Source organism: Anolis carolinensis, chromosome 5, assembly GCF_035594765.1.
Source record: "Anolis carolinensis isolate JA03-04 chromosome 5, rAnoCar3.1.pri, whole genome shotgun sequence".
In the NCBI taxonomy this organism is placed as follows: domain Eukaryota; kingdom Metazoa; phylum Chordata; class Lepidosauria; order Squamata; family Dactyloidae; genus Anolis; species Anolis carolinensis.
In genome coordinates, this window is record NC_085845.1 from 198,980,860 (window position 1) to 199,000,602 (window position 19,743).

A 19,743-nucleotide genomic window follows, 5' to 3' on the forward strand; every position below is an offset into this window, starting at 1 on the left:
CAAAATGCAACCTAGAACAGAGGTTAAAATCATTCCCCAAACTCATTACAGTTCACCACCCTCACACACAAATAAAGCATGTGATCGTTCTGTAAGTCTAGAAAAAGGAAGACAGGGAAGTAAGCAAGCCAGAGAGATTCTTTGTGTAGCAGCCTTATTTGAAAAGATGTCCACCTCCGCAGGCTGCAACCAAACCATTCCCTAATTAGAAGGACAGGAAAGCATGCAAGAATAACATCTCCCAGGCATGTTTGCCATCTCAATGAAGCAGGTTATCGTTGCGCTGCGTGGAAAGAGCAAGGTGACAAAGCTGGGCTGAAATCCAAAATCAATTAATGGATGTTATTCAAAACATAGTATGTCAATAAGAGGGTTTTGAGAGGAAGGTTTTGTTGCCTTTCCATCCATTTAATTATGTTTGAGGAGGCTGGTGATCGTTCATTTCTTGTAAGGAAAATCCACTCGTTCCCTGCTGAATTCTTCGCATATATATGTATCTCTAAAGCATATTACTGAAAAAGAAGCAGCGACAGGGCACATGCAGAAACCCTGAAAGGCTCTTGTCCTTGGCTCTTTCCCTGGGTGCATCTACACGATAGAATGAATGCAGTTTGACATCACTTTAACTGCCATGGTTCACTACTATGGAATCATGAGATTTGTAGTTTGGTGAGGCCTCAGCACTTTTTTGACATAGAAGGTGAAATACCTTGTAAAAGTGTCCCTCTCGGATCCCATAGCATTGAGTCATGGCAGTTAAAGTGATGAAAACTGAATTAATTCTATAGATGCATGCAAAGTTTCTTTCTGTTCTATATCTCTTCCCCTTGGCCTCTTTCTTCGTGACTCAGTAACCTAGGCTGCATCTGCATTGTAGACTGAATGCAGTTTGGCATCACTTTAGCTGCCATATCTCAAGGCTATAGAACCCTGGGAATTGCAGTTTGGTGAGGTTGCAACACTATTTGGCAGAGAAGGCTACAGACATTATTGAACTACAACTCCCAGGATCCCACAGCACAGAGCTATGGCAGTAAATGTGGTGTCAAACTGCATGCAATCTACACTATAGATTATATACCCTTACCCTATGGAGGGCAATAATCTGAGGAACACTACATCCTTTTGGTCACCTACATTTCTGGTCTTTTTCTTTTTATGGTGTCATAAAATACCTCCTCTGCTTAATTAGTGGTACCTAATTTCTTTACTTACAGCTCTAAGCTGTTTTTAAACTGCTTAGGTAAACAGTGAGCTGGGCTCAACAGTCGGGTGCTCACCCCGACTGGGCTTCAAACTGGCCACGTTTCGGTTGGTAGATCTTATTAATGCTGGTGATTTACCAGCTGTGCTAAAGTCCAGTCCTAAATTTGTCCATAAGCCTTAGGTTTGTCCATAAGAACCATGGGTTTATCCCAATCCTAATAGAATCATAGAATCCAGTCTAGTCCAACCCCTTGCCAGTCTAGAATCACATTGGCTTTTTTTATCTCCCCATCACACAGTTGACTCTCCATCGGCTTGTGGTTTACTTGGAGCCTTTCTACACGCAGAAAATGTGCAGGGAGCTGGAGTTTAAACCTCCAATTCCATGCACATTTTCTGCTCACACAGAGGGCCAAAATGTTGTATTTTTTTACAAAGGGTGGCCAGAAGACCATTGTACCAAACCAGTGTCAACATAGGTGGGCACCAACACCTGGCCCCCTGCCCTGCTATCCATTCACACTTCGCCCCTGGCTTTATGTTATTTTTACTTTTTTTTCGTGTCAGGAGCAACTGGAGTTGCTTCTGGAGTGAGAGAATTGGCCGTCTGCAAGGACGTTGCCCAGAGGACGCCCGGATGTTTTGATGTTTTACTATCCTTATGGGAGGCCTCTCTCATGTCCCCCGCATGGAGCTGGAGCTAATAGAGGGAGCTCATCCGTGCTCTCCCCGGGTGGGATTCGAACCTGGCAGCCTTCAAGTCAGCAATCCAATCTTCAAGTCACAAAGCTTTTATCCCCTAGGCCACCGGAGGTTCCATGTTATTTTTACTGTTTGGTCCCTACCCTAGCTCTTACAGCTATCTTGTTCTATTTGGAAATTAAGCCCATTGGTTGTTAAATCACCCAATGGAGTAATCTCAAACTAAAGAACACATTGTTTTAAATTGTTATTACGCTTAAGCTGTTGTTTTATTACTGGACTTTTGTAAGCTGTATGTTGGTATTGAATGTTTACCATGTGTAAACCACACTGAGTCCCCATGGGAGATAGAGTGGTATATAAATAAAGTTTTGTTTTGTTGTTGTTGTAGTATCCACATCTCCAAAGATCCAGACCTTAGTGAAAGGTCCAGCTCTTTAGTGGTGTTATTTTAACCTGGAATAAACCTGGATTCTAGGTTAATTCCGGCTTAAACTGCATTATCATGAAGAACCCCATACACCGCATTTTAGTGCAGTGTAAATGTGGCCTAAGACTCCAAGATCCCTTTCACATGTATTGCTTTCTGACCCACAAGTCCTATTCTGTTGTAAAATAGACCCTACAGGTGACTGCAGATGTTCTTCCTCCTCCATTCCGAAAGGTGTAAAGATGGAGATCGGTGCCGGTTCGCTACAAAGTTCTCAGCCCATTCCTGAACTAAGGGAAAGCCAAGAAAGCAAGAGAAGAAAGCTTTAATGTTTTATAGATGATGCTTAGGTTCAATTATGGTTGCAAAGAGATCAGAGCAGCTTGCAGATGATTCCCAGATGGGTCTCACACCCTGGAAATATAAGCAGCCAAACTGACTTGGCTCCGTGAGTAGAATAATGCCTGATAACACATTATGTACAAATGTTTGCAAGGCTAACCCAGAAAGAAAACAAATCCACATTGCCTTCATGTGAAGGGCAGCCCTGGGAGGACACAATCAGTTGAACTTGGAGAAGGTCTTCTTTAAAGCAGGCATTTTCTAATGGCATTTTCTACACAGAAAATAATATGATTTGCAGAAGATTAGAAACACAACAAAAGCACCACGTGAGTTTTTTGCAGACAGTAAAGAATTTGTTGCTTCTTTCAGTTGAAAATGAGGAAAGAATGACATCCCTACTTGAGATAAATTATGTTGCTAATTTGAATATTTAACAGAAAAATATACAAAGACGAGCACAGCACTGCATATATATAAAAACAGACCTGATCATTGACATAGCTGCACAATTTCTCTCTCACCAACCTGCATCCCTCACTAAACATAAATCTAAAATACAAAACTATATACATAAACTAGTTTTAAAAGAGGATTTCCTACTTCTCTTTTGTCAGTTTCTCTATAGTTTAACATTTTTTCCCACCTTTTATCCAACACGTTATTTACTTCGGCTTATTAACAAAGGAATATCTCAACAGTTCATATCTCCAAACCTGTCCGTAAAGTCTTTTTCTCACTCTCAAGATATATAAATTTTATATATATATATATATATATATATATATATATATACACACACACACACACACACACACACACACACACACACACACACATATATACATACATACATACATACATACATACATACATACACTAGCTGTGCCTGTTGCTGTGGAGAAGTATGGTGGTATGAGAAATAAAAGTATTGAGGAATTGGTGGTAGTTAAGGTAAAGGGTAAAGGTTTCCTCCTGACATTAAGTCCATTATAAATGGGTTATATAGCTGTGTGGAAGGGCCTTGAGTCTACACTGCCATATAATCCAGTTAAAATCAGATAATCAGTATTTTATAGGTAGTGTGCAAGAGGCCTAAGTGAGGCCTAACTCTGCCTGTCCCCTGGGCTGAGTGGGTTGCTAGGAGACCAAGTGGGCGGAGCTTAGCCTTCTAACAGTTGGATAAAAACAATTCTTCCTCTCCCTCTAATTAGGACTTTATTTTTCTTTTCTTTTTGTTGTATTAACGTAGAGGCATGGATGACGGGTTGTGCTGCCAAGTTTAGTGTTTCTGGGATGTGTAGTTTTGTTGTTTTGTCCTAGGCCGAAATTTCATTACCATATCTGCTGTCAAATCAACTTCAGCTTAAGGTATTCCTATGAATGAGAGACATCCAACTCACCCTATCCTTCTTGATGGAGTCTATCCATTTGCAAAGCAGTCTTCCTCTTTTCTTACTGCCTTCTACCTTATTATGCATTATTGTTTTTTAATGATATGGTCATTATAAAACAGTCTCAGCGAATTCATCTAACGGTCGGGAAAAAAAGGTTTGATATATTGCATTGGTTCACTAGTTCAATTGCTCATTTCAGCATGTTTCCATACCAAGTTTCAGCACAAACATAAAAGGGCAATCCAAAATGCTATGCCCCATCCCTTTAATAGGTTCAGCACCTTCAACAGTGCCTTTGCAGTTCCTGATGAAATCCACAATCGATTAGGCACTCTATTGATATAGAGACCACCAACTACCACTGAATTGGAGTTGCCTGCATCCAAGTGATAGATTTTCCTAATGAAAACATGGCTGAATCCTTCCCTGAATAAAGTGTGTTTGTGTTGATAGTGTCTCCTTCTTCCCCTCCCTCTTCATAACTAATTAAATAAATTTCTCATGCAGTAATTTCAAATCTGCTAATTATCCCAAAGTCTGGAAATAAGAGGAGGAAACTCCATTATTAGCAAGGGGGATAATGGGGAGGGGCAGCATTTTAAAAGGTCAAGATGCTGGCAGATACAAAGTGAATTGAAGGAATTAACTCCACAACAGGCTCTTAAATCAAGCTAACTACGGTGAAAGTCTAAGGCTGGACCTACACTGCTAAATAATGTTGTTTCAGAATGCTGTTCAACTGCATTGAACTGAATTATTTGGCAGTTTAGACTCATATAAACCAGTTCAGTGCAGTTAAGCTGTATTCTGAAACTGCATTATTTGGCAGCATTGATCCAGCTTAAGAAGACAGAAGAATTATTGGCCATCACCATGAACCTGAGTTTTGAGATCCTTAGAGCAGGGCATTGCCTTGATCCCAACACAATCGCAACCATGATTGTGGAGAACACAGGAGTGGACCTTCTTGGAACTCCCTCCCACTGAAGACTAGATTAGCCTACTTCTTATAGAATTGTAGAGTTGGAGGAAACCACAAAGTCTGTCCAGTCCAACGTCTTTCTTCCAAGCAGAAAATCACAATCTAAGCTCTTCTGAAAGATGGCCATCTAACCTGTTTGAAAACCTCCAGAGAAGGAGAATCCACCAAATTCCCAAGCAGCCTATCCATTTTCAAACCCCTCTTAATGTTCTTCCTAATGCTCGAACTTCTGAGCCACGCCTACTGTCCAACATTTTGGGTGTCACTTGAGAAATGTGGTTAAAATGCATGTCCACTTATCTCTCAGAAGTTGCAGGACTGTGGGAGTTCCTACAAAAAGGACTTACAAACCCAACATCAGTAATCATAACTTTTGTTCTCATCGTTTGCCCAAAAAGTCAGTCCCTTGTTTCAGCTCTGAGATATCCTGCAATCCTTGGGAAACTGAGGCTGCAGAGTGCAAAAATGATGCTCAGGCTGCAGAGCTTCATCTGTTGCCATGGCAACAGAGGACCGAACTCAGGGGAGAGAAGTAGGTCTGATTGTAAAAGAGGACATAAAGCACACTAAGGGTAGGTACACTGAAGCAAAAAATGCTTTCCCACAGCTCCTTGATAGAAGAACAAGCTCAAAATAAAGATGTATGTGACCCCAAGGAGATGACTTGTGTCATTTTGAGCAACTGGCCAGAGCAATTCTAAAATTCCTGAATGCCCAGGTTTTGATAAAAGCTTCCCAAATGTCATAAAGAACTCAGGGCCATGAAGAATTGCATGACATTTCCAGTTACATCTACTAGAGGGGCCAATTGATCATTGGTTTTCAGATAGAAAACTGGAGAGGGCTCCCTGCACTTTTCCTGCTTGGGTAGAAGAATTAAGTCACAGAATCCTAGAGTTACAATTCCATTCTGCCATGCAAACATCTCAATAAATCACTTCAGACAGATGGACATCCAGCATCTATTTTAAATCCTTCAAAGCCACTACAATCCAAGGCAGCATATTCCATTGTTGAACAGCTCTGACCATCAGGAAGGTTGAGATGGAATTTCCACAGCTGTGGCTTATCATGCAGCCAAAACTGCACCTACTGAAATTTAGTCTTCTATACAAACATGCAATGGAGAAGATTTTTTGGTCAGATTTCATCTTGAATAATAATCTGTCCAGTTCTGGGAACCACGATTCAAGAAGGATATGGACAAGCTGGAAGGTCTCCAGAGAAGAGCCACCACAATAGTCAAAGGTCTGGAAGCCCTACACGTAGCACTTTAGGGACATGAGTATGTTTATCATAGAGAAGAAAATGTTAAGAGGAGATGTGATGGCCATTTTTAAATATCAGAAAGGATATCAAATTGAGGACGGGGCAAACTTGTTTTCTACTGTTCCAGAGATGAGGGCATGGAGCAATGGAGTCAAACTGAAGGAAATGAGATTCCACCTAAACATTAGGAAGTATTTCCTGATGACAAGTGCCATACGATGCCTTGGAGTGTGGTGGAGTCTCCTTCTTTGGAGGTTTTTAAGCAGGGACTGGATGGCCATTTCTCAGGAGTGCTAGGATTGTGTGTTCCTGCATAGCATAATGGAGTTGAACTAGATGGATCTTAGAGTCTCTTCCAACTCAGTACAGCCATCTATATTTTTAGTGAGCATTTCATTTAGGTCTGGTTTGCTCTAGGATCAATTCATTTGTCTTTGTAACTTTCCATGGCCTCCACAGAACGCTCCTCCAGCACATTTCAGACTAATTGATTCTCTTCCAGTGAACCTTCTTCATATTGTAGCTGCTGGGACTCAGCTGGAACCTCAGAGTGACTCTGATGGGGATTATGGGATTCAGGTTCAAGATGACTCTGATGGGAATTATGGGATTCAGGTTCAGAGTGTTCCTGCTCTGGAAGATGAGGATCAGGGAGGCTTTCCCGTGGCAGGGAATGGTGTTGATGATACTGAAGCTAGCCAGGTGCAAATTGACTCAGGAAGGGAGGACAGCTCCCAGTCTGATAGCACACAGACAGACACTAACACTAACGAGCTGTCTGTCTTTCCTTGATGAAACAGAATCTTTAGAACAAGCTGGTCATTTGTAATTCAGGGTTCGCAGAAGTGTTAGAATAGCAAACAAGAGGGAGGTCAGAGGCCAAAGAAATGCTTTCATGCTATGCAAGGAGTATTAAAAGAGTGTGCTGAGAGAGAAACCTTTGTCAAAGCAACTTCTCGTCCGAGTCAAGAAGCAAGCTTTTGCTTTCCCGGATTATCTTGCAGCCTTTGAGTGTTCATGTTCATGGGACTTTGTCATGCATTAATGGAACCTTGTTTTATGACTAATGTCTTCTCAGATTATTCTTTATAGCCTTGTTTTGCAACAATCTTTTGGAACTTTACTTTTGCTTTTTAAGAGCTATTTATTTCCTATTTCCTAATAAACTACAAAAGACTTCAACCTGTGTAGAGCCTGGTGTATTTAGCAAGGTGAAGCTAACCTGAGGTTTGACAGCAGCATGGATGCTCCTCACACTGGTATTCAATGATATACAATGGTATATGCTGTCACGACATTGTGTTTATAACTCTGTTTCAACCACCTTGAATTAAATGTGGACATAACCCACTGAACTAACATTTGCACATTCCTGTATATGGAAACCTACATATGCAAAAGATTCCAACAGGATTTCAGTTTCTCCAACATTCAAATATTTCAGGTTTTCCTCTATTAAAATATTTTTCACCAGCTTTTCCCTTCCCAAACTTGAAGGCCTTTGCAAATGCTGGCAAGTTCTTCCCAAAAGAAGCTGAGATGAATTCCTTCATCCCTCAACCACTTTTTTAACAGCTGCACTTAAGATTTCAAAGCATGAAAGTTGCAAATCAAGGTGACAATAACAGTAAAATTATTGAATTAGGGAAGGAACCCCCTCCAGGCATAAGAACGGTTATGACGAAATAAAAGCCCCTATTAATCTAACATGAAAGGAAGGAGAAAAGAGTAGAATGAAATTAGATGAGAAAATTAACATGTAAAAGATTTTATTAACACTCTTCATCTTAGTTAGCAAGACAATCGGCAAGCAAACACAAGTGAAATGTAATTCAATTAAGAAAGAAACCATTCCGTTCATCATTTAGTATTAAGTGTTCCTGATGTTCACACAAGCTAAAAATGCTGGGGAAACAAACCTTCTGAGCACCAGGCCCAACAAATCAAGCATCGTATGTCAATGGCTCTCATGTCCGGACACTAGCGACTCCGCTCTGGATTTTAGTGCAAACTTTAAGCAAGCTGTCATAGAATCATAAGAGTTGTAAGAGACCTCAAGGGCCATCCAATCCAGCCCAATTCTGCCATGCAAGAAGACACTATTCAAGCTCTCCTGACAGATGGCCATCCCGCCTCTGTTTAAGAACCTCCAAAGGAGGAGATTCTAACTCACTCGAAGGGCTATTTTACCATCAAACAGTTCCCTCCTCAATGTGATATCTTTGCAAATAGCATGTTCCTTCTTAACCTTCTCTTCTCCAAGCTGAACATCTTTGATCCCTAAGCCACTCCTATGAAGGTGAAGGTTTCCCCTGACGTTAAGTCCAGTCGTGTCTGACTCTGGAGGTTGGTGCTCATCTCCATTTCTAAGCCGAAGAGCCGGCGTTGTCCGTAGACACCTCCAAGGTCATGTGGCTGGCATGACTGCATGGAGCGCCGTTACCTTCCGCCGGAGCGGTACCTATTGATCTACTCACATTGGCATGTTTTCGAACTGCGAGGTTGGCAGAAGCTAGGGCTAACAGCAGGTGCTCATTCCTCTCCCGGGATTTGAACCTGCAACCTTTTGGTCAGCAAGTTCAGCAGCTCAGTGCTTTAACACTGTGCCACCGGGGCTCCTAAGCCACTCCTATAAGGCAAGGCTATTCATATCTTCGATCATTTTGGTCACCCTTCCATCTTCTCAAGACCTTTCCTCAATTGTAGTGCCCAAAAGTGAACACAGTGTTATTCCAGGTGAGGTCTGAATAGAGTAGGACTATAACTTCCCTCTTTCTGGATACTATTCATACTCCTATTGATGCAGCTTTAAATCTCATTGGCATTTGCAGCCACATCACAGTGTTGCCTCATGTTTGGCTTGTGGCCTGCTACACTGTCTTAGTAATTGAAGGTCATGGTTTCCCCGTCTACACACTAGATAATAAAAAGAAATGGAGGGAGTTGGAAAAGAACAAAAACACTCCCAAAGGAGTTGATTCAACGAGGCTGTTTTCTTTCTTGTTAAAAGCCATGCTTGGCATGCCAATTCAGCCACTTTCTCAGCCCTTTTCCTTTATCTGAGGCTAAAAGACTATGATGTACCCATGGTTACCCAATAGGTTTTATAGCCGAGTAAGAATTCAACCTCTGATCTCCACTTGCCCAGTTTGTCACACAATCAGATCTGGCTATCGATGCTCATAAACTCAGCACCTCAACATCAGTCCCCAACAAGGATTTCTGATTCAGACCCCCATCCAGAACGAGTAATTTTGACAAAGTGGCAAAGCCAGTGGGTATGAAAGAAGCCAGCTTTCACCATCGTCCTCTTTTCTTTCTCTCTCTTTTTCTTTCCCTGCTTTCCTTCAAAACTAAAGGCTGGCAAAACAATGCCCAAAAGAAGAAGAAGAAGAAGAAGTAGAAAAATGGCAAAGAAAAGTAAATGAAAAGATGGGCTCCATTAAACTACTTAGAAAGGGGAAACATTACTGCCTCGGGAACCTTGAACAGTGCCAATTTTCTGCCAGTTATAATGTATTTGTTCTAGTCTGGGGAAGAATAGGAAAACGAGCGGCGCATAGGGAGGGTGAGGGAAAATGTGAACAACAGAAGGAAAACAAGAGCGTAGAAACACTCTGAAACAGCGAGAGTGGCAGCGAGAGTGGATCTGCCAGGAATGAGTCCTTGACGTGCGTCTGGGGTGAGGGGGGCACGGTGCAAAATGTATCCGAGAAGTAAAGGGAAACACACCACGGGAGGGGCTGCGGAGGAAGTAATGGCAAGAGATAGAAAGAGGAGAAAAAGCACTGTAATAATCATTTTCAACAAGTAGCAGGAACTGTTTGCATCATGTACACCAGAGGAAAGAAAGAAAAACCAAGCGTCTATAGCTAATGAGCTGTACAGAATGAAATCCTAAGTCAAAGAGAACATAACTTTCTGTTCACAAAGTGAGGTGTTGATTGATTGTGCAGCACTGTCTTGTTAATGAATTACGACATTGCACAACTCACCACACAGCCAATGTCCTATGTTCATTATCAGGAGTGCTTCCATTGTGTATTCTTGCATGGTTGAGGGTTGTATCAGGTCAACCTTGTGGTCCCTTCTAACTCTAATATTATGTGATTCTATGAATTCATGTGCAATGCACATCAATGTGCATGCACACTGATGTGTAACTGTGCACCATGAATTCCAGATCCATCCACAACCTGCAACCATATCCACTTCCAACCAAACATAAATCAGCACCAACATCTATCCCATTGGACTGGGGAAGAGGGAAAAATATCCACCACTAGTCAATACAAATGGGCTTTGCATTTCAGCTAGGCTAACATGTTCCATCATGTTAATATCTTGGACATGAGTTCCAATGTTTTCCCTATTCCTCCTCATCCCCCTTTCCTTTGATATTGTGTCTTCTAACAGAGTACGCCTGAGGCCATGGGGCGTCTAGTTTTGTTTCTAATTATATATAGACTACCTTAAGGTCTTTCCAATCATAGAGTGAAGCATACATACAATATGACCCCCAAATCCATGTTGGGTATGTTGCTGGCTGGACCACATTTGTGGGAAGCTATGGAAATGATCCAAGTGTCACTGATTTATAGAATAATAGAGTTGGAGTCCAACCCCCTGCCATGCATTAAAAGCACAATCAAAGCACTCCTGACAGATGGCCATCCAGCCTCTGTTTAAAAGCTTCAAGGAATGAGCTTCCACAAGACTCCAAGGCAAAGAGTTCCACTGTTGAACAGCTCTTATGGTCAGGACGTTCTTCCTAAGGTTCAGGTGGAACATTTATGACACTTTCAGTCCCAGCATGCCAAACAGTTACATTGGAAGATAGAGAGGATGCTCCTCTAGGAATCTACTATGTCCTCCAATGCAACTTCATGATCATTTTCAGGGGAAGTATATCACAGAATCACTTGAAGGATTTAGCAAATTCCTAGAGAAAGACTTGTTTCCCTGGGCATAGCTAAGTGAACCCCAGCAACATGCAATCTTGGAGGACAAAGGGGCCTCAGGTTGCTTTAGGAGCCCTTCTAGCCTCCCAAAGTGTTCCTTGTTTGGACAAAAAAGTTGAATTTTTCAACTTTTTCCATTTTCAGTCCAACGTTTCAGTGAACTGATCACCCCAAGAAATTGTAAAAATAATTTTCAAAAACAGAAGGGTGTTTTAAGTAGTTTGTGGTCCATATCCACATATTCTGCATCTGTGCATGAATACCACCATCTATGGGCTGAAAAAAATTCAGTCCAGAAAACACACCTTGATTTTGCCATTTTACATAAGGCACAGCACTTTTCAACATCATTATATATCACGGGACTTGAGCATCCTCAGATGTTGGTATCCACCTATGTGAGACCTTGGAACCAAACTCTGGAAGATACAGAGGGTCCTCTGAGAGCCAAAAAATTCTCAAAGAAAGATCCTGTTGCTTACCCCCACTGTAACCTAGAAATGACTTTGAAAGGGAGCATCCACAGACTATAATTTACTGATCTATGGAGAACCCACTCCTTTAATGACTAAGGGCCCTTCCAGACAGGCCGTATATCCCAGGATTTGATCCTACGGTTTCTGCTTTAAACTGGATTATATGAATCCACACTGCCAAATAATCTGAGATGAAGAGAAAACCTAGGATAAAGAGAAGACCTAGGATACAGGACATGTATGGAAGGGCTCAAAGACAAAAACTTCTCAAAAATCCAACTCACCGGTAAAGACCCTCCAGTACAACACTCACAATGCAGCATTGTGATGTCTGCATTTGACCAGCCTATGACACTGCATTTCCAATGATCTGGGGTTGTTCATGGTAACAGATCTGTGTGCCTTCAGGCAGTTCTTTATGATGTAATATCTGCAGCAGAGAACTTTGCGACAGAGGGAAATGTTCAGGGAGCAGCACTAAGTGTCTTTACATTTCTGCCATCACACTTCGGGCAAGCATTAATACATTGGTTTTGGGACGCTCGTTTCGCATGGAACAAAATTACAACTGTCAGGTTTCCTGAACAATCTCAGAAAGACATGTTGAACCTGACTTACAGAAAAAAGACCATATACTAGTACAAGAGCCAAATCCATTCTTATTTCCAGTACTAGCATCTGAGCATCAAAAGCAGACTTTTTTATACTACAATTCCTTCAGTTCCAGCCTTCCACTTTGCTTCTCTATAATCCCATTTATAGCTGATGGCTTCCTTGCCAGAGAAAGCAATGAAGCCACTCTGGGCTTTAGTCAGAAATTTAAAAAAGGAATCCAACATGCTGGACTTTTTAAGGTTAGGGCCCAGCACCTTGGACAGCTCTTTTGAAGTTCAGACAGAAATCCTGAACAAATTCACTCCTCATCTGGTATGGTGTAATCCTTGACCGCTTCTCTTTTGCCATCTTCATTTAATTTGTAAACTCCTTGGGACAGAGATTTCTCTCTTTTGGAATACAGGCATGTAGACTTTTGCAAAAGGACATATACTTTGAGTTTCACCTACCCATAGCTACATCTCTGCCGCAGAAACTCAGAATTTTGGAAATGTTTCTATAACATGCTGGAGATATAATTTTCAGGAAGACAGGGAAGCTTCTAGTGCTATTATTTATTATTAAAAAGTGGGCACAAATGAACACAAAAAGTGCAATGAGAAAAAATGTGCAATTTCAAAATAATAATGGATGTTTGGGGCAAAAACTTTATGAAACACTTAAATGTCAGTGTTTTATTAGGCAATCATGGTGAAAATTTGAAAAACTCAATTCTGGAGAGGTACCACTTATGATTCTCCAAAATTGTGTTTCTCCCGTTTCCTCCATGATGATTGAATAAAACACTTTTATTTTAGTGCTTAATAAACACATGGAGAAGTACCAGTTGGAGTGAAGGCCTACACATGCTGAAGGCATCAACTCTTTTGTCTGGTTTAGGAAGCTAAGCCAGCTTAAGTCTGGTTAGTACTTGGATGGGAGATCACTAGGACCACCAAGTGCTATAGGCTCTCTTTTAGAGAAAGGCAATGGCCAAACCAACTCAAGTTATTAACTACCATCATGTTGACTTAGACCTATGGTGACCTTATGAGTGAGACACCTCCATGTCATTCTACCCAGGTCTTACAGACTCAAGGCAATGGCTTCCTTGACTGAGTTTATCCATCTGGAATGCAATCTTACTCTTTTCCTATTGTCCTGTATCTTACTAAACATTAATGTCTTTTCTCGTGAGCTCTGTTGTCTCATGATATGGCCAAACTATGACAGTCTCAATTCAGTACAGGCTTGATTGACTCTAGGACTCATTAATATTATCTTTTATCAGTTCACTGTGTCCACAGAACTCTCCTCTAGCACCACATTTCATATGAGTTGATGCTCTTCCTATCTGCTTTCTTCACTGTCCAGCTTTTACAACCATTCATAGAAATTGGAAATATGATGGCTTGGATCATCCTAAGCCTCATATTCAATGATATATTGTTACACTTTAGGATCTTGTCTAGTTCTTTCATAGCTGCTCTCCCAAGCTCTCATCTTCTGATTTATTGTCAACAGCCTCCATTCTGATTAATGTCTGAGCCAAGATATTCCTGCCTAAGAGAACCCTATAAAATTCATGCGGTCAAAATAAGTCGGCAGGCAACTTAAAGCCACATATCCATACACACAGCCATTGAGGCAGCTGGAATAACCTGCCCATTAGTGTAAATGTGTCACTGAGCTGGGATTTATATTGGTGCAGAAGCCACTGGGGGTCCATTTGGTTAAGGCACTACACAGGATTCATGAACAAAATATTCTTGTACAGTAGATAAGAGCTTCTGATTCCTGTGGAGAAGCCGCCACTGATTCAGGGTGTCAGCGCAGAGCAGAGCAGACTTCGCGCTGGATTTATTTCTTAAAGCATGGAGGAATTTGTGCAGCAGAATAAGTGCTTTAAAAAAAAAAACACCCGATTGCTGTGTCTCCCCTGCCTGCCGCAGGAACACAGCCAACATTGTCCTCCAGCTGTGTGTTTGCACTCACAACAGAGGTCCAGCTGTCTTCCTGGGGTTTCTAAATCTTTGAGGGCTTTCGGATTGCTCTGAACATCTCCCAGCATTCCTCAGAATACAGAATACAGAACAAGCCAGGGGTACAAACTAAACGTGGGAAAAATAACTTTTTAGAATTAGCATCACAACCTTTCACATTTGCTGGGGTTAGGGACACCTAAAATCACTTGATTTTCAACCTGAGAAAACATTAGTCTTTATAATACTCCTCTAGAAATGCCTAGATTCACCAGTGTGATTCTCTAGGAATTTTTAGATTTTCCTGTGTCTCTCTATGGTCAACTTGAAGTTGACCATGGGATTTTGGTGGAAAACCTCAAAATTCTTAAGAAGAACATATCCACAACATTTCAGCCTTCAAATGTGAAATACTGTGAATACTGTGAAATGGCATAATATGATATTACAATTATTCCACATTTTTCCAGTTCAGCACTTCCTCTGTATAGGTAAAGGTAAAGGTTTCCCCTGTCGTTAAGTCCAATTGTGTCCGACCCTGGGTGTTGGTGCTCATCTCCATTTCTAAGCCGAAGAGCCGGCGTTGTCCGTAGACACCTCCAAGGTCATGTGGCTGCTGGCATGACTGCATGGAGCGCTGTTACCTTCCTGCCAGAGCGGTACCTATTGATCTACTCACATTTGTATGTTTTTGAACTGCTAGGTTGGCAGAAGCTGGAGCTAACAGCAGGCGCTCACTCCACTCCCCGGATTTGAACCTGAGACCTTTCCGTCTGCAAGTTCAGCAGCTCAGCACTTTAACACACTGAGCCTCCAGAGGCTACTACTTCCTCTATATAGACAGAACAAAATGCCAAAATTCTTGAATTTCGAAGTGTGGGCCCACCATTAATGATGCATCATGTAATTTATGAATGTGGACAATGTGTTTTTATTGAGATATACTCATGTTCAGTTCTTGGCACCACAATTCAAGAAGAATATTGACAAGCTGGAAGATGTCTGGAGAAGAGCAACCAAAATGGTAAAAGACCTGGAAACCATGAATCCCTCTAAGGAGAAGCACAGGGAGCCAAGAAAAGATGGTTAAGAGCTAACATAATAGCTGTGTTTAAATATTTGAAATAATATCATATTAAATATGAAGCAGGCTTGTTTTCTGCTAAGACATGGAGCAATGGTTTCAAACGACAGGAAAAGAGATTCCACCTGAATATTGAGAAGAACTTCCTGGAAGAAAGAAGTGTTTGATAGTGGAATCCACTGCCTGGGGGTGTGATGGAGTCTTCTTCTCTAGAGGTTGGATGACTAAGAGTTGGAAGTGTGTTGACTGTTTATTCCTTGAATGGCAGAATGGGGTTGGACTGGATGACACTTGGAAACTTTCCAAACTCATTATATAATCCTAGGAACACAATGGTTATGGAAAACAAAGGAGATAAGGGAATAATTCTGGCTCTCCTCCTTTTGGTTGAGTGGTGGTTTGCTGCTCCTACCTGATGTAGTGTCTCCTCCAGGTTGTATTCAGACCTTCCAAGGAGCTATCCAAGATGAAGATAGGGTTCAGCACCTTGGAAAGCTCCTGTGAAGTTTAGACTTCCCTGGATGGGATTCACTGTCCTACTGATATGAACTCCTCCATACATTGCTATATGGGTCTTTGGACTACAAAACTGAGCAAAGTCTATCAGTCTCTCCTTGGAGCTGTTCTTTCGTTAATGGCTCTGTATGAATGCCATTGCATCTGCAAGTGACGGAGAGCCTAACCGATGGGCCAGAATTAGCATCGCCATCAGGCAGAGTTTGTTTTCATCCTGCCTCATCTCACTGCAGATGCGGCATGCATAGCTAAGTGTCAAGGGTAGAATTCTATCCAGGAGGAAGCTGAGAAGGAGAGGGCAGCTTTGGGTTCAGAGGCCAGGCAGCCGGGTCAGGCCGGAAGCAACAATTACAGCCAAATAAGAGAGGCAGGGAAGAAACGCTGGGAAAGGGAGGCCAGAGAAAAAGCTACAAAGAAAGAGAGTTGTACGGGGAAGAGTGAAGCAGAAAAGAAAGACACTGGGGGCTGGTTCGAATGATGGTGTCTGCTTCTAGCTGGTTGCTGATGCATTTTATCTCCTATAATGCTAGAACCGAATGCTATAATCCAATAGAGCAAGGGTTCTCAAACTGCTCCTCCAGGTGTTTTGGACTTCAGCTCCCAGAAATCCCAGTGAGCTTACCAGTTGATAGGAATTGTGGGAGCTGAAGTCCAAAACATCTGGAGGAACACAATTTGAGAACCACTGAAATAGAGGATCTGTGTAAAATTATGTTGCTGTAGTTGTTGCTGTTATTGTTGTTTTTGTTCTTGTTGTTACAATTAGTATCAATGCAACTAATTATTTTTCAAGCTGCTTTCCAAGTTGCGTTCAATTCACTCTCTCCAAGGGTGCATCTACACTGTGGCATGAATGCAGTTTGGCACACATTAACTTATTTATTATTATTTATTTATTTACAGCATTTATATTCCGCCCTTCTCACCCCGAAGGGGACTCAGGGCGGATCACATTACACATAAGCAAACATCAATGCCTTTTAACATAGAACAAAGACAAGACAAACATAGGCTCCGAGCGGGCCTCAAACTCATGACATCCTGGTCAGAGTGATACATTGCAGTGATTCATTGCTGCTGCGCCACTGCCATGGTTAATGAAATCTGGAAACTGTAGTTTTGTGAGACACCAGCACTCTTTGGCAAAAAAAAGCTTCAGGCTTTGTAAAATTATAATTCCCAGGATTCCATAACATTGAGCCATGGCAGAATGAAGAAGACGGGGCCTGGAAGACATCTTTCCACCATGTCTCCTGTATCAATTTAATGATATAATAATATATAATAATATTATACTATACAGTAGAGTCTCACTTATCCAACACTCGCTTATCCAACATTCTGGATTATCCAACGCATTTTTCTAGTCAATGTTTTCAATATATCATGATATTTTGGTGCTAAATTCTTAAATACAGTAATTACAACATAGCATTACTGTGTATTGAACTACTTTTTCTGTCAAATTTGTTGTATAACATGATGTTTTGGTGCTTAATTTGTAAAATCATAACCTAATTTGATGTTTCATAGGCTTTTCCTTAATCTCTCCCTATTATCCAACATATTCACTTATCCAACGTTCAGCTGGCCCGTTTACGTTGGATAAGTGAGACTCTACTGTACTAATGTTATAATATATTGTATATACATGTAATATTAATAATAATAATATGATGTAATACACTATAATAATAATTATAATTCACTATTATAATGGTATATTTATATTACATGCAATATTACTAATAATATTGCAATATAGTCGTATAATATATTGTATGTATATATTTATTATTATTTATTTATTACAATATTTATATCCCGCCCTTCTCACCCAACAGGGGACTCAGGGCGGCTTACAATAAAACGAATATATAAAAATTATACAGTACAATATAAAACAGTTAAAAAATTAAAACTGATAAAAACACATTATAAAGTGTACAGTGTAGATATGTGAGATTACACATTATAAAATAAAAAACATTATAAAATATAGATAGGCGTGTTCAGTTAAAAAAAAAACTGGGTCTGTCGACTGAGTTCAGCGAACATGATAATAATTAATGCTGCCAATTATTATTCAAAAGCCTGGCCCCATAACCACGTTTTAACCTTCCTACGTACCTTCCTTCCTATATACTTGTAAACCGCCCTGAGTCCCCTTCGGGGTGAAAAGGGTGGGATATAAATGTCGCAAATAAATAAATAAATAAATAAATAAATAAATGGCTGTCAACATGGTGTCAAACTGCATGCATCCTAGAGTGTAGATGCATCCTAGAACTCTTGGTTTTCTGCACATAACAAATGAGGGCCCCAAAATGTATGTCTTGAATGGATATTGTGAACATTCCAGCCTGGAAAGCTGGTTTGCTTTATAGCCTTGAAGCTGAAGAAGACGCAATGGTTCAAGGTTGACCCTTCATCCTCCTCCCCGTTTAGATAGTTTCTGATAAAAGCTCTTGATAATGATTCAACCAAAACAGATTTGGAAGGAAAAAACCAGGAGAAAGCCTTGCTAAAGGAGTGGGCAGGAGAACATTTGCCTGCAATAGAAATCATCAAGCAGAAGATGGTTTGGGGAGGGAGAGAGAAGGATGTTTTCATGGAAGGATAATGATGGGTGGTAACCCCTCTGTTCTGCAAATTGGGCTGCCAGCCTGGGGTGCTGGAAGGAGAATTGAGTTGGCTGGAGCCCACGTCGATTGGCATCATTTCCAGTCCTTTCATTGCTGCCAACCTGTTGGCTGCCTCTCCTCCCAATCCAGGGCTGATGCTCACTTGCTTTTGATAAATCCATCACCACATTCACCTAAAGACCCGAGTCAGTGGTAATTAGTGGCAACCATATATACATTTTAATGTTTTCTTAATTTTATTTATATCCTGCATTACTCCCAATGCAGGACCTAAGAAGAGGTTAAGATAAAATGCAGCTTAAAATGATGGAAAAGGCTTCCAAAAAATTCCAAACTACTAAAAACAACAGTATTTTAAAGCAGCTTAAAAGAATTTTGCTGTGTGTGTATATGTGCCTTCAACCAAGGTCACAACATCTGTTATAGAACTTCAATATGCCGATGATAATGTTATCTGTGCGTATTCAGAAGAAGACCTACAAGCCACTCTAAGCACCTTTGCAGAAGAATACGAGAAGCTCGGCCTCTCATCGAAATTTGAGAAAACCAAATTGCTCTTCCAGCAGGCACCAGCCAATCCCTCTGCAATGCCAGGAATACAGCTTAACGGTGTAACATTAGAAAATGTTGACCATTTCCACTATCTTGGCAACCACCTTTCTACAAAAGTCAACATTGACACTGAAATACTACTCTGCCTGAGCTCTGCGAATGCAGCATTCTTCCAAAGGAAACAGAGAGTATTTGAGGATTGGGACATCCGTAGAGATACCAAGGTGCTTGTGTATAAAACTATTGTCCTCCCAACCCTGTTATATGCCTGCAAAACGTGAACTGTCTGCAGACGTCACACTCAACTCCTGGAGCAATTCCACCACTGTTGCCTTCGGAAAATCTTGCAAATCTCTTAGGAAGACAGGCAGACAAATGTCAGCATGATGGAAGAAGCAAAGACCACCAGCACTGAAGTGATGCTCCTTTGCCATCAACTCCTCCGTTGCCATCAACTGGCCACGTTGTCCGAATGCCCAAAGATCACCGTCTCCCAAAGCAGTTACTCTACTCCCAACTCAAGAATGGAAAACGAAATGTTGGTGAGCAGGAAAAGAGATTTAAAGATGGGCTCAAAGCCAACCTTAAAAACTGTGTCATAGACA

The 19,743-nt window shown here is 41.1% G+C and overlaps 1 protein-coding gene across 2 annotated transcripts in view; it reads right to left on the minus strand.

Moving 5' to 3' along the window:
- plxna4 (plexin A4) overlaps positions 1-19,743 on the minus strand; it is a 612,214-nt gene that overhangs the window by 437,437 nt on the left and 155,034 nt on the right. The gene's annotated exons all lie outside the window — the stretch shown is intronic.